The sequence below is a fragment of the Nicotiana tabacum genome, chromosome 18 (genome assembly GCF_000715075.1).
Source record: "Nicotiana tabacum cultivar K326 chromosome 18, ASM71507v2, whole genome shotgun sequence".
NCBI classification, from domain to species: Eukaryota; Viridiplantae; Streptophyta; class Magnoliopsida; order Solanales; family Solanaceae; genus Nicotiana; species Nicotiana tabacum.
In genome coordinates, this window is record NC_134097.1 from 27,654,457 (window position 1) to 27,664,836 (window position 10,380).

The 10,380-nt window shown below is 38.3% G+C and overlaps 1 non-coding gene across 1 annotated transcript; it reads left to right on the forward strand.

Annotated features, from left to right (window-relative positions):
• Positions 1-2,214: 2,214 nt before the first annotated feature.
• LOC142173119 (small nucleolar RNA R71) lies at positions 2,215-2,320 on the forward strand. The gene has a single exon (XR_012702549.1). It is a non-coding gene; the product is annotated as a small nucleolar RNA R71 (small nucleolar RNA).
• Positions 2,321-10,380: the final 8,060 nt, after the last annotated feature.

A 10,380-nucleotide genomic window follows, 5' to 3' on the forward strand; every position in this document is an offset into this window, starting at 1 on the left:
TGGGGTCGGATTTCAAAACTAATTATATATTCGGGCTCGTGGGGTGATCGGGTTTTGGTCCGAACCTCGTGTTTTGACCAAGCGGGCCCGGGGTCAATTTTTGGCTTTTTGGGAAGAATGATTAGAAAGCTATAATTAAGCATTGGAATTGGATTGTTTAGCGTGTATTGATGTTATGAAGTCGATTATGTATAGATACAATTGATTTGGAGCTGAATTCGAAAGGAAAGGTGGTGTTTGAGGCTTGAGTTGGCCATGGAAGTTTTAGGTAAGTGTTCGGTCTAACCTTAGCTTGAGGGATTAGGAGTTATGTCCTATTTGCTATTTGCTTCTTGTTGAGTACGACGTATAGGCATGGTGACGAGTATCTATGCGTTGGAGTTGAGCATGACTGTGAGTCTTAAATTGCAACTTGTTGTGTTCTTAAATGATATTACGGATGCTTTAATTGATGATTCTCGATATTGAGTAAGGGTTAAGTTTGTTTTCGTGGAAATTACTAAGTTTGAGTATTGGTGATAGCTGAAATGGTTAGATGTTGGATTAAGATTGGTTATAGCTGTTTCTTCCTTGTCGGGACGTATTTATTTATGCTGTCGATTCCCTTGCTTGGATAGTATAGTTCGTTATTGATCCCTTGTCGGGACTATTGTTATGATTACCGTTGATGGTATATTTGGAACGGGTTGTGCACCGTAACATTATTATATATGGATCGGGTTGCACGCCGCAACATTATTATATATGGATTGGGTTGCATGCCGCAATAATGTTATATTGGATCGGGTTGCACGCCGCAATAAGTATTATATTGGATCCGGTTGCACGTAACAACAGTGATATAAATGGATTGGGTTTCACGCAGCAACAGTGTTAATGATAAGGGATCGGGTTGCGCGCAACAACAACATTATTATTGCTTTGTTGTAGATTTTAAATTGTTTCTCTCATATTTCTCTTTATTTCTGATGGATTTGATGTGTTCCCCGAAGCATGTACCCCCTCCCATTTAAACTATTTATTCCTATTTATTTTTCCACCATATATTATATAACTGCACAGGTTTATCTGGAGCCTGGTCCTAGCCTCGTCACTACCTCGCCGGGGTTAGGCCAGGCACTTACCAGCACATAGGGTTGGTTGTGCTGATGCTACACTCTGCACTCTGTGCAGATACCGGAGCATCATTGGGACAGTAGCACTTGGGGAGCCAGTCTTCAGTCCACTCAGAGATCCCGAGGTAGTCCTGCAGGCGTCTGCAGACCCGACGTTCTCTTCTATCTATTTATATGTTCTGTTTTCACTTGTTTCCGAGGCAGAATGTATTTCCTTGTTCAGACATTTGTATGTAGTATTCATAGAAAGTCTGTGGATATTGTGACACCGGTTTCTGGGTAGAGACACATGTTGGCATTTTCGTACTGATTTTGGTATTATATTAGTCTAAGTCTTCCGCTTAATTTCATCTTTCGCTTTTATTTGAATGTTGATCACCTGTTAATTCAATTCGTTAAACATAGTTAAAAATGAAAGAGATTGAATTTTCTGTATTTTGTGGCCTGCCTAGCTTCTACGAGTAGGCGCCATCACGACTCCCGAGGGTGGGAAATCCGGGTCGTGACAAGCCTCTCATCTGTCTTAATAATGAAGGCCTTCATTAGATAATCTAGACCAAGATGATTGGATTATTGAGGCTGAAATTGTGACCTCGGATGATTCACAAAACCAGAAGCTCTTTGTCCCTGAAATCTAGGGTTATTTTGTTGCCATGCATTTGCGGTACCCCCAGGTGAACTCCTTGAATAACCAGGGTGCTTCTGACCCATTTCATTAATGTTATAGTTTCCCATAGCATTCACTTCCTCCATTGGGGCTTGACACTCATGAGTAGGGTATCCTCTTCCACATATATCACATATTGCATGAGGCTCATTTTGTATTGAGGCTAAGGTTAGCTTCCTTATTTCTTTAGCCATCGCATAAAGCTGTACCTATACAGATGTGTTAGCATCAACTTGGTGAACACCGGTTGATCTTCTTCTTTCAGCACTCTCAGAGGGCCACTAATTTGCAACTTCAGATAACTCATCTAGAATTGTGACTATCTCCTCTGGAGTCTTCTTCATTAATGGGCCTCCAACTACATTGCTCAACGTTCTACGTGAGGCCGATGTCAATCCATCCCAAAAGTCCTAAAGTTGTATCCAGAGTTCAATTCCACTATGTTGACACTTTTGACTATCTCCTTAAACCTCTCTCAAGCTTCAAAAATAGTTTCAAACTCGTTCTGGTAGAAGTTATGGATTTCTCTTCTAAACTTGCCCATCTTAGCTGATGAGAAATATTTATCAAGAAATTTTCTGGTCATCTCATCCCATGTTCTAATTGATTCATTAGGCAAGCTTCCAAGCAAGTGCTTTACATCATCTTTGAGTGTGAAGGGGAATGCCCTTAAGTAAACTGCATCTTGTGACACACCATTGTATTGGAAGGTGTTCATAATCTTCTCGAAGTCCATTAGATGGTTGTTTGGATCTTTGTTTGGTTTTTCTCTGAAGACACATCAGTTTTGAAGGTTTGGAGCAACCCTTGCTTCAACTCGAAATTGTTAGCTGCAACTGGGGTGGTCTCACACTTGATAATCTCCAGTTGTAGTCCGGTCTAGCATAATCGCCAAGTGGTCTCCCTGGCTCGGGAGGTATATTTCCGAACTGCTCTGCATCCAAGGGTTGATTCTGAACAATTCTCCTGACCCCTCTCTTCTTCATAGTCAATTTGTGCATCTCTAAGAGTTGCTTCCTCAGCATCTCGTGCAGCCTTTTCTCTTTGCTGGACTTGCCTCTCTTGCAACCAAATCAACATTATCATCATCTCCAGCCATAATTTATTTGGTTGAAGATTGCCCAACCTTCTCTAAAGTCTCAGGTAGATTTCTTTCCTTCCCTAGATGTCGCAGTTATTTTTCGATCTCTGGTTCGTATGGTAGTACTTCCTTCCCAGAAGATCGAGTCATGCACCACTTTAACCTATAGCCTGCGCACAGTTGTTGATACCCAATTTTTTCCCTATATATTTTTTTCATATGCAAAATACTTTCAAAATAGCATACGTATGCATATTAAGCATGTCCAAGTGTTTTATTATTTTTTTAATTTTTAAAAGATTTTTAAATCAATTTATCGCCTTATTTTATTAGAAAAAAACAATAATTATTTCCCAAATTATCATTTTTGGTAACTCATTTATTGAATTCTCATATTTATACCAAAATATAGCTAAGATAATTTTTGCATATTTTTTACAAATTTATTTAGCATTCTAAAGTTAAATTGCATATAATTGCAATTTTAGCCTATTTTAAGATTTAATTGTGTTTATAGCTACAAATTTGATTTCAGTATTTTTAATTTAATATTTACATATTATTAATCGATTTAATACCTTTAATTTGTTTCCAGAGATCATTTTACTATTTTTTATAAAATAAAAAGGGAAAAAGTGGCTATTTAAATACTAGCCCTACCTATTTAAATTTTAGCCCAAATCAACCCCCCAATTAACCCCAATTTCAATTTCAAATGGACCGGCCAATTCCTAAACTACCCGCCCCTGATCCAATTAAGTTCAACCCTCCCGACCCCTTTTAAATCCAGGTCGTTGATCAAAATGATCAACGGCCACAAACCCTCCTTTCCTTTTTCAATCTACCAACACCCCTTAACCCTAAATCGGTTTACCTAACCAGCTGCCTCTGAACTCTCAAACTCTCTCGAACATTCCCAAACCCTAACCGCCTCTTACCACCACCTCCACCTTGAAACCCACCTGAATCTATGGCTTCTCAGGCTATGGGAGTCTTATACTCACCTTCTCTTGCTCCCACGCGCCTGATACCTGAAGATTCGAGGCCTAACCTCAAAGGTTTGAACCCATACCTCTGTCGATTCAAGGTTCCACGGCCATCTCCGGCTTTACTCCTGCGTACCATGGTGGTTTGAGCCTGATTCTGACCTCTCCGACTCAGATTGGTGACCTTTCAAAGCCTATCTCACTTCTAGGGTTCTTTTGAAACCCTAACCCTTCGAGGTTTTCTCCGATTTCCTTAGATCCTTGTGTATCTGTGCTCTCGTTGAGTTTTCAAACGATTTCCCTAACTTTTCTTTCAAAAATTACTTTCAAAACTGCTTCGTTTCCGATCTAGGGTTTTCTAAAAATGTTTAAGTGTTTCTTTGACTTTCTCTCCTTTGTCTTTTGTGTTTAATTGCCTCTACTGTGTTCTTATGTTTTGTTCTACCTTTTACGTTCTTCTACTGAGTTTTTACACCCAGTTCTTATATGTTCTTTTACTGAGTTTTTTACACTCCGTTCTTGTATGTTCTTCTATTGAGTTTTTACACTCCGTATTTGTATGTTCTTTTACTGAGTTTTATATACTCCATGCTTGTATGTTCTTCTACCATGTTTTCCATACTATGTTCTCATATGCTTTTCTACTGTGTTCTTATATTTTTTGTCTTCTACTATGTTCCAGCATGTTTCTCCTACTGTATTTTCCTGCTAAGTTCTTAAGTTTCCTTATTTTCCTTCTATTAAGCCCTGTTTAAGTTTCTTCTGAAAAATCTCTTAAGCATGTTTCTTTTACTGTTCCTATCAGTGTTTTTTTCTTACCTTATTTCTACTTGGTTTTTACACTATAAAAGGCACGATCCTTTTCACAAACACACTACAGACTTCACAATTCACAATCTCTTCTGAACTCTTACTCACATAATAGAACTCTTTCTTCTTGTCTGCACTGAGGTTTTACCAGACTACTGCATTTTTTCTCCACTTGTTTCTTTGAAATTGGTATGTCCTAATTTCAAATTTCATCATCCCAACATTTTGTTTACTTATAGCTTTCTACATCTATGCCGACTTTATTACTTCTACAGAGTTAAATACTTAAACTAGCATTACTTCTACAGAGTTAAATACTTAAACTAGCATGTTGATTCCCTTTTGCTTGTTTCTGCTATGAATCCCCATTCCCTTTTCCCTTTATGTGCTTTGAGTTACAATTTAAAACATGGCAATATACAAGTTATTGTCTATGGATTGAACTTGATCCCTTAGGGGATCCTAACCTCTAAACAATGTATTCCAGTAGGCTTATGGGTATGCCAGCATCTCCCATTATTGGGTTATGCCCACTAGCCTGCTTTTTACCTCTTGCAACTCCCCATTCCCTATATCTCTATGTGTGTTGTTTCCCTTTCCCTTTCCCCCTTTCAGAATTCTGCACTTACACTCTCTCTTAGTTCCTAAGTTCTGCCCCCCTCTTGTGAGCCTTGCCTTGGGACCTTGAGATTCCTCTGAACTTGGACACTTGAGGGCTGGCCCTTCCACACTACATTTTGGCTTAATATGGTGATACATTTGGGTGTAAGCATTGCCCGGAGTTCTTATGAAACTCTTAGGGAACTCTGACACACCCAAGTGGGAGAAAGGCTTTGAAGCATGATCTTTGGATTTGGTTTACTTCATACTTCAGACAAGAATTCTGAATCAGGCTCTCCTTGGTTGTAATTTTCAATTTCTGATGTATTTTTCTTTATTTTATTTAGACTGTAATCACTTGTAATAACTTTTTGGGATGGTTAGTGAAAAGGGAAGGGTAACCATGCATGTAAAAAAGGGTAGATAACCTGCCTATAAGATTCCTGCATTTTTCATATAGCTACCATGTCTATAAGATTTCTGCATTTTTCATATAGCTACCATGCCTATAAGATTTCTGCATTCTCATTTAGTCGCCATCTCTATAAGATTTTCTGCATTCTTATTTAGTTACCACGTCTATAGGAACTTCAGCATTCTCATTTAGATACCATGACTATAGGGACCCTGCACTTTCATGTAGATATCGTGACTTCTGCATATGCATGTAGAGAACATGTCTATAGGTTCCTAAAATCAACTACAATTAGATGTCATGCCTATAGGGTTTCTGCATTCTTATTATGTCCAAAAGATTTTTTTTAAAATCAGCAACGCATAGAAAGCATGCCTATAGGAACTATCAACCAAGTCTGAAATGTTTCACTCACTTATAAGTCTAAAACCAGTAATGACAATGTCTAGTGTCTGCAGAATTTATGATCTTTTGTTAAAACTCGTCTTTCCTGAATCACTGACAACCTTTTCTAAAATCAATATACTTCATCTTTTCTGAAATCAGTAGATATCATGCCTATAAGTTTTCGCCTAACACTTAGGTAAGCCATAGGACGGTTTATAAACTGAATCAGATTTTATTAACTACAACCGGCAAGCAGGTCTGATTCGGACTTCTTATCTGAACTATGTAATAAATCAATCTGCCTCACCGTTTAAGTTTTAATCAGACCCTAAACAATACATGCAAGTCATGCTACATTATGTGCTTTCTTTGGTTTAAAGGAGGTCTGTTTGAGCCCTTTTATTTGTTTATATGCTTCCCCAAACTTGTTATATGTATTTTGTTTGTCGTCTTAGTATTTTACCTTTTGAAACCACAAATAAGCCCAATACCTCCTCCCTCTAGGATTAGTAGTCCCAAGTGCCTCCGGGGCTGATAGGATTGGGGCGGGTAATAGCATGCAATAAGTAAACGAGACCATTTCGCGCTTTAATACCTTAACGGGGTGGGAAAGGGTAGACATGGATATGATGACCACGCAATAACATCACGTGTAGCCCTTCACTGAGGAATGATTACCGAATGTTGTGTGGGGTGATACATATTATTAATAAACCTAGGACCCCCCTTCCTTTTGTTTTCTTTGTTTCTTTTAAATCTTTTTAAAACCATTTCTTTTAAGAAAATCAACTCTTTTGGTTCCTTTTTCTTACTTTTGTTTATTTGTAACCATTACGTGAAAATCCCCCCTTATTTGAAGCCTTTATTTGTCTATGCTTTATTTGCACTTAAGTCACAACAATAGCTTGGTAGGGAACCACACTAGTGGAGCTTGAGGGGTGCCTAATACCTTCCCCTTGAGATAATTTCAAGCCCTTACCCAATCTCTGGATTTTCTCAAAACAAACCCCTTCTAGTGTTCTAATGTACTTTAATCATTAGGTGGCGACTCTTCAATTCAAATCCAATTCTCGAAAGGGAACGAGTTATCCTCCCAAATGTCACAAACCCGATTTCGCGAGAAAAAGGGGGTGCGACAACAGTCAAAGAACACCAAACGTAAAATGGAAAAAATAAAATAAAAATAAAAATTCCTAAATTAACACTACAAATTATTTAAAATGCTGTTGATTGTCAATCCCCGGCAACAACGCCAAAATTGGACGAGCACAAAACATACACTTAGATATACTCGCTAGTCGAATATAGTATAATATAATATCGTATCCACAAGGATTGAAGTTAAATAGTATTCTCGTAGTTTATAACTTGATTGCTATCCAAGATGATCAACAATTGATATTTAACTGATTAAGAACTAAAGTTAACTAAGAATCTAAAGCTATTAACTAGTGACAATCAACGCAAGTAATGAGCAAAGAAGGTTATCAATGAGAGAAGATAGGGTTTTGACTGGATAGGTGCAAGACAAATTTTTGGGATCTAACTCTAGATAATTCACTTCTAATTTTCAAGTGAGTCTCTCGAATTCACTCGATTATTAGTTCAAACGTTTAGTAGAAACTCCTCTCTCGATTAAATCTCAGCCTCATAAGATGAACCAATTTAAGCTCGGTGACAATATGCAAGAATGCGTTGTGGATTGGTCTTTAGGAGAACCTCTCTCGATTATCCTCCTAACTGGGTTTAATCAATGATTTAACTAGCCTTTTTCGATTACTAGGAAGAATTAATGAACTCACCCACAATATAATGCGGAGATATCACACTCTCTCGATTACATGAACAAGTGAATATGAATGCAACGATTAAATAATCCAAAAGTGCTTCAATACATAAAACTAGAGTTATAATCTACAAACAAATATCAATATACCAAATCCATCAAACCCTTAAGAGAACTACTCCATAGATATGGAGCAATTCATCACAAATACGTAGTTAAAGGAAAACATAAAACGATCCAAATTCGTGTCTTGAGTGAGGATTGAATGATGAAATCCTTGCGCTTTTGCTTATCCACATCCTCCTTAGCTTCCTTAGGTCTAAGATGTGTCAAAAAGTCCAAAAAATAACATTTTACATGTATATATACCAAGTAGGGTCGGGCCCAAACAAAAACACTTTCTCCTAGCCGAATTTGGATTTTCACTTTGTAAAAATTGCACAGGTGCGCCGCATGGGGCGACGCGTTAGGCGGGGTAGCAGTGGGAAACTTCAGAGAGCATGCACTTTTCAAGCAGCAGGATTTTGGGCAGCTGCGGCACCCCACACGCTGCTCCACGCGCCGCGACTGTGGAGGTTTCTTGGAGTGAACTTTTTCCGCTCACTTTTTGACATCCAGGCCTGGTCCTTGACCCCAAACGCAATTCAGGCTTAATTACATGGGATTTTACTTAGACTTTAAAGCTCAAAATAGCTCGAATAAGCTCCATAACATCTACATCACTCGGAACCACTCCTACAAGGCATAAACACACAATAAGTACAAAATACTAGCGATTAAAGCTCAAACAAAATTAAGGTACAGTAAATTAGAGTGCAATAAGCGGCTAAAACACGAGATTATAGCCTACCGTCATTTAGTTGTACTTATTTGGAATCATTGTTACATGTTATCTCTTTTATCATTGGGGTCACTCTTATTTGGAATCATGTTATCTCTCCTAATGTTTAGTTACTCTTATGTGATATCGTTGTTATACACTGTTTATCTCATTTTTGAGTGATTCTTATTGAAACCACTATTTCTTGTCATGTCTTTCATTGTGATCTGCTCTTCCGTTTCTTTGTATTTTGTAATTCTTGTGTTGATTTACTTGTTGTTCTCTCGTGTTATTTTGTTGTTGTTAATTGTACTCAGTGTTGTTGAGCCGATAGCTATGTGCGGCTGTGGTATTAGAATTTTTTTTGAGGAGATTGTGGTGCAATTTGATATATTGTGTTGTTATGTTTTGGCGCACGTGATATTGATAAGAGGATGATCGCTACCTACTCCGCACTACTAAAAAGTAGGAAGAGAGGGTCGCAATAGCTTTTACCCAATTTGTGGGTCGGGATCGATTTCCACAGAGAGCTAAGAATGGAGTCGAGTATCTATTTAGGTTGGAATTGCATATTTGTTCCAAATATCACTTCTATTCATTTTTGGGTTTTCTTTATATTCTACTATTATCAAACAACAAATTATAATTGCAACTAGATTAGACTAAGAGTAAATTGCTACAAGTTGTATCTAATGGTTTAAAAGGCACTAGGGTAGTGACTTTCACCTAGGTGGCTAATTGACGAATAATTGCATCTAAGGCAAGATTGACATGATTGGGAAATATGTTATAACTGTTGCTCGATACTACCCACTCTACACCTCTCGGTAGAAAGAGTGATTTTGCCCAATTGACTTTTTCAAGACCAATTCGGTATGCATATTTTCCCAAGCAACTAGGGTTCAAGTCGGGTATTACTCTCTCGAGGTTTAACCCTTTAATTGGGACTATCAAATCTCTTGAGTCCATCCCAATTCCTTGTTGAGTCAATTTTGGAGACTTAGGCTCTCTTTCTCAAGAAGAGCCCAAGTTAACTTAGCACAAACTAGTATTTGCAACCACTAATTCATAAATTAAACCATGAAATTGATCCAAATAACAAACACTCATAGTCAATCTAGCCCTAAATTACAATACCCATCAATTACCCACACTAGAGTTGAGCCACAACCCTAGCTAATGGGTCTAGCTACTCATGCTTGAAGAAAATATCAGAGAAATAGATGAAGAGAAAAACATATTAATTAATTACTAAAGTAAATACAAAGATTCAATGATTAAAACTAAGTAAAAATGCCCAAAATGGATAAGAAAAGTCTTCTCATGAGCGTAGCTACTGTATTACAATGGCTGATACCCTAAAAATGGAAAAAGATTCTATTAATACTAAGCTGGAAAAACTGGACAAAATTGCCCCTGTAGGGTTAGTGCGGACCACACAAAATGGTGTGCGGCCGCACTAGGCTCTTGAACTTGAAAACTTGACTCTCTGAACCCAGGCTCCGCGGACCGCACAGAATGAACTGCGGCCGCGGAATCTTCTAGTGTGGTCCGCACAAACTCGACCGCGGACCGCACAGGCTTGAACCTCTAAACTTGGCATCTCTCTGAACCTTGCCTCTGCGGACCGCACAGAATGGTAGTGTGGCCGCAGAGGTCCACCGCGGACCACACAAAGTGTAGTGCGGATGCATTGCTTCAATGCCTGAAATG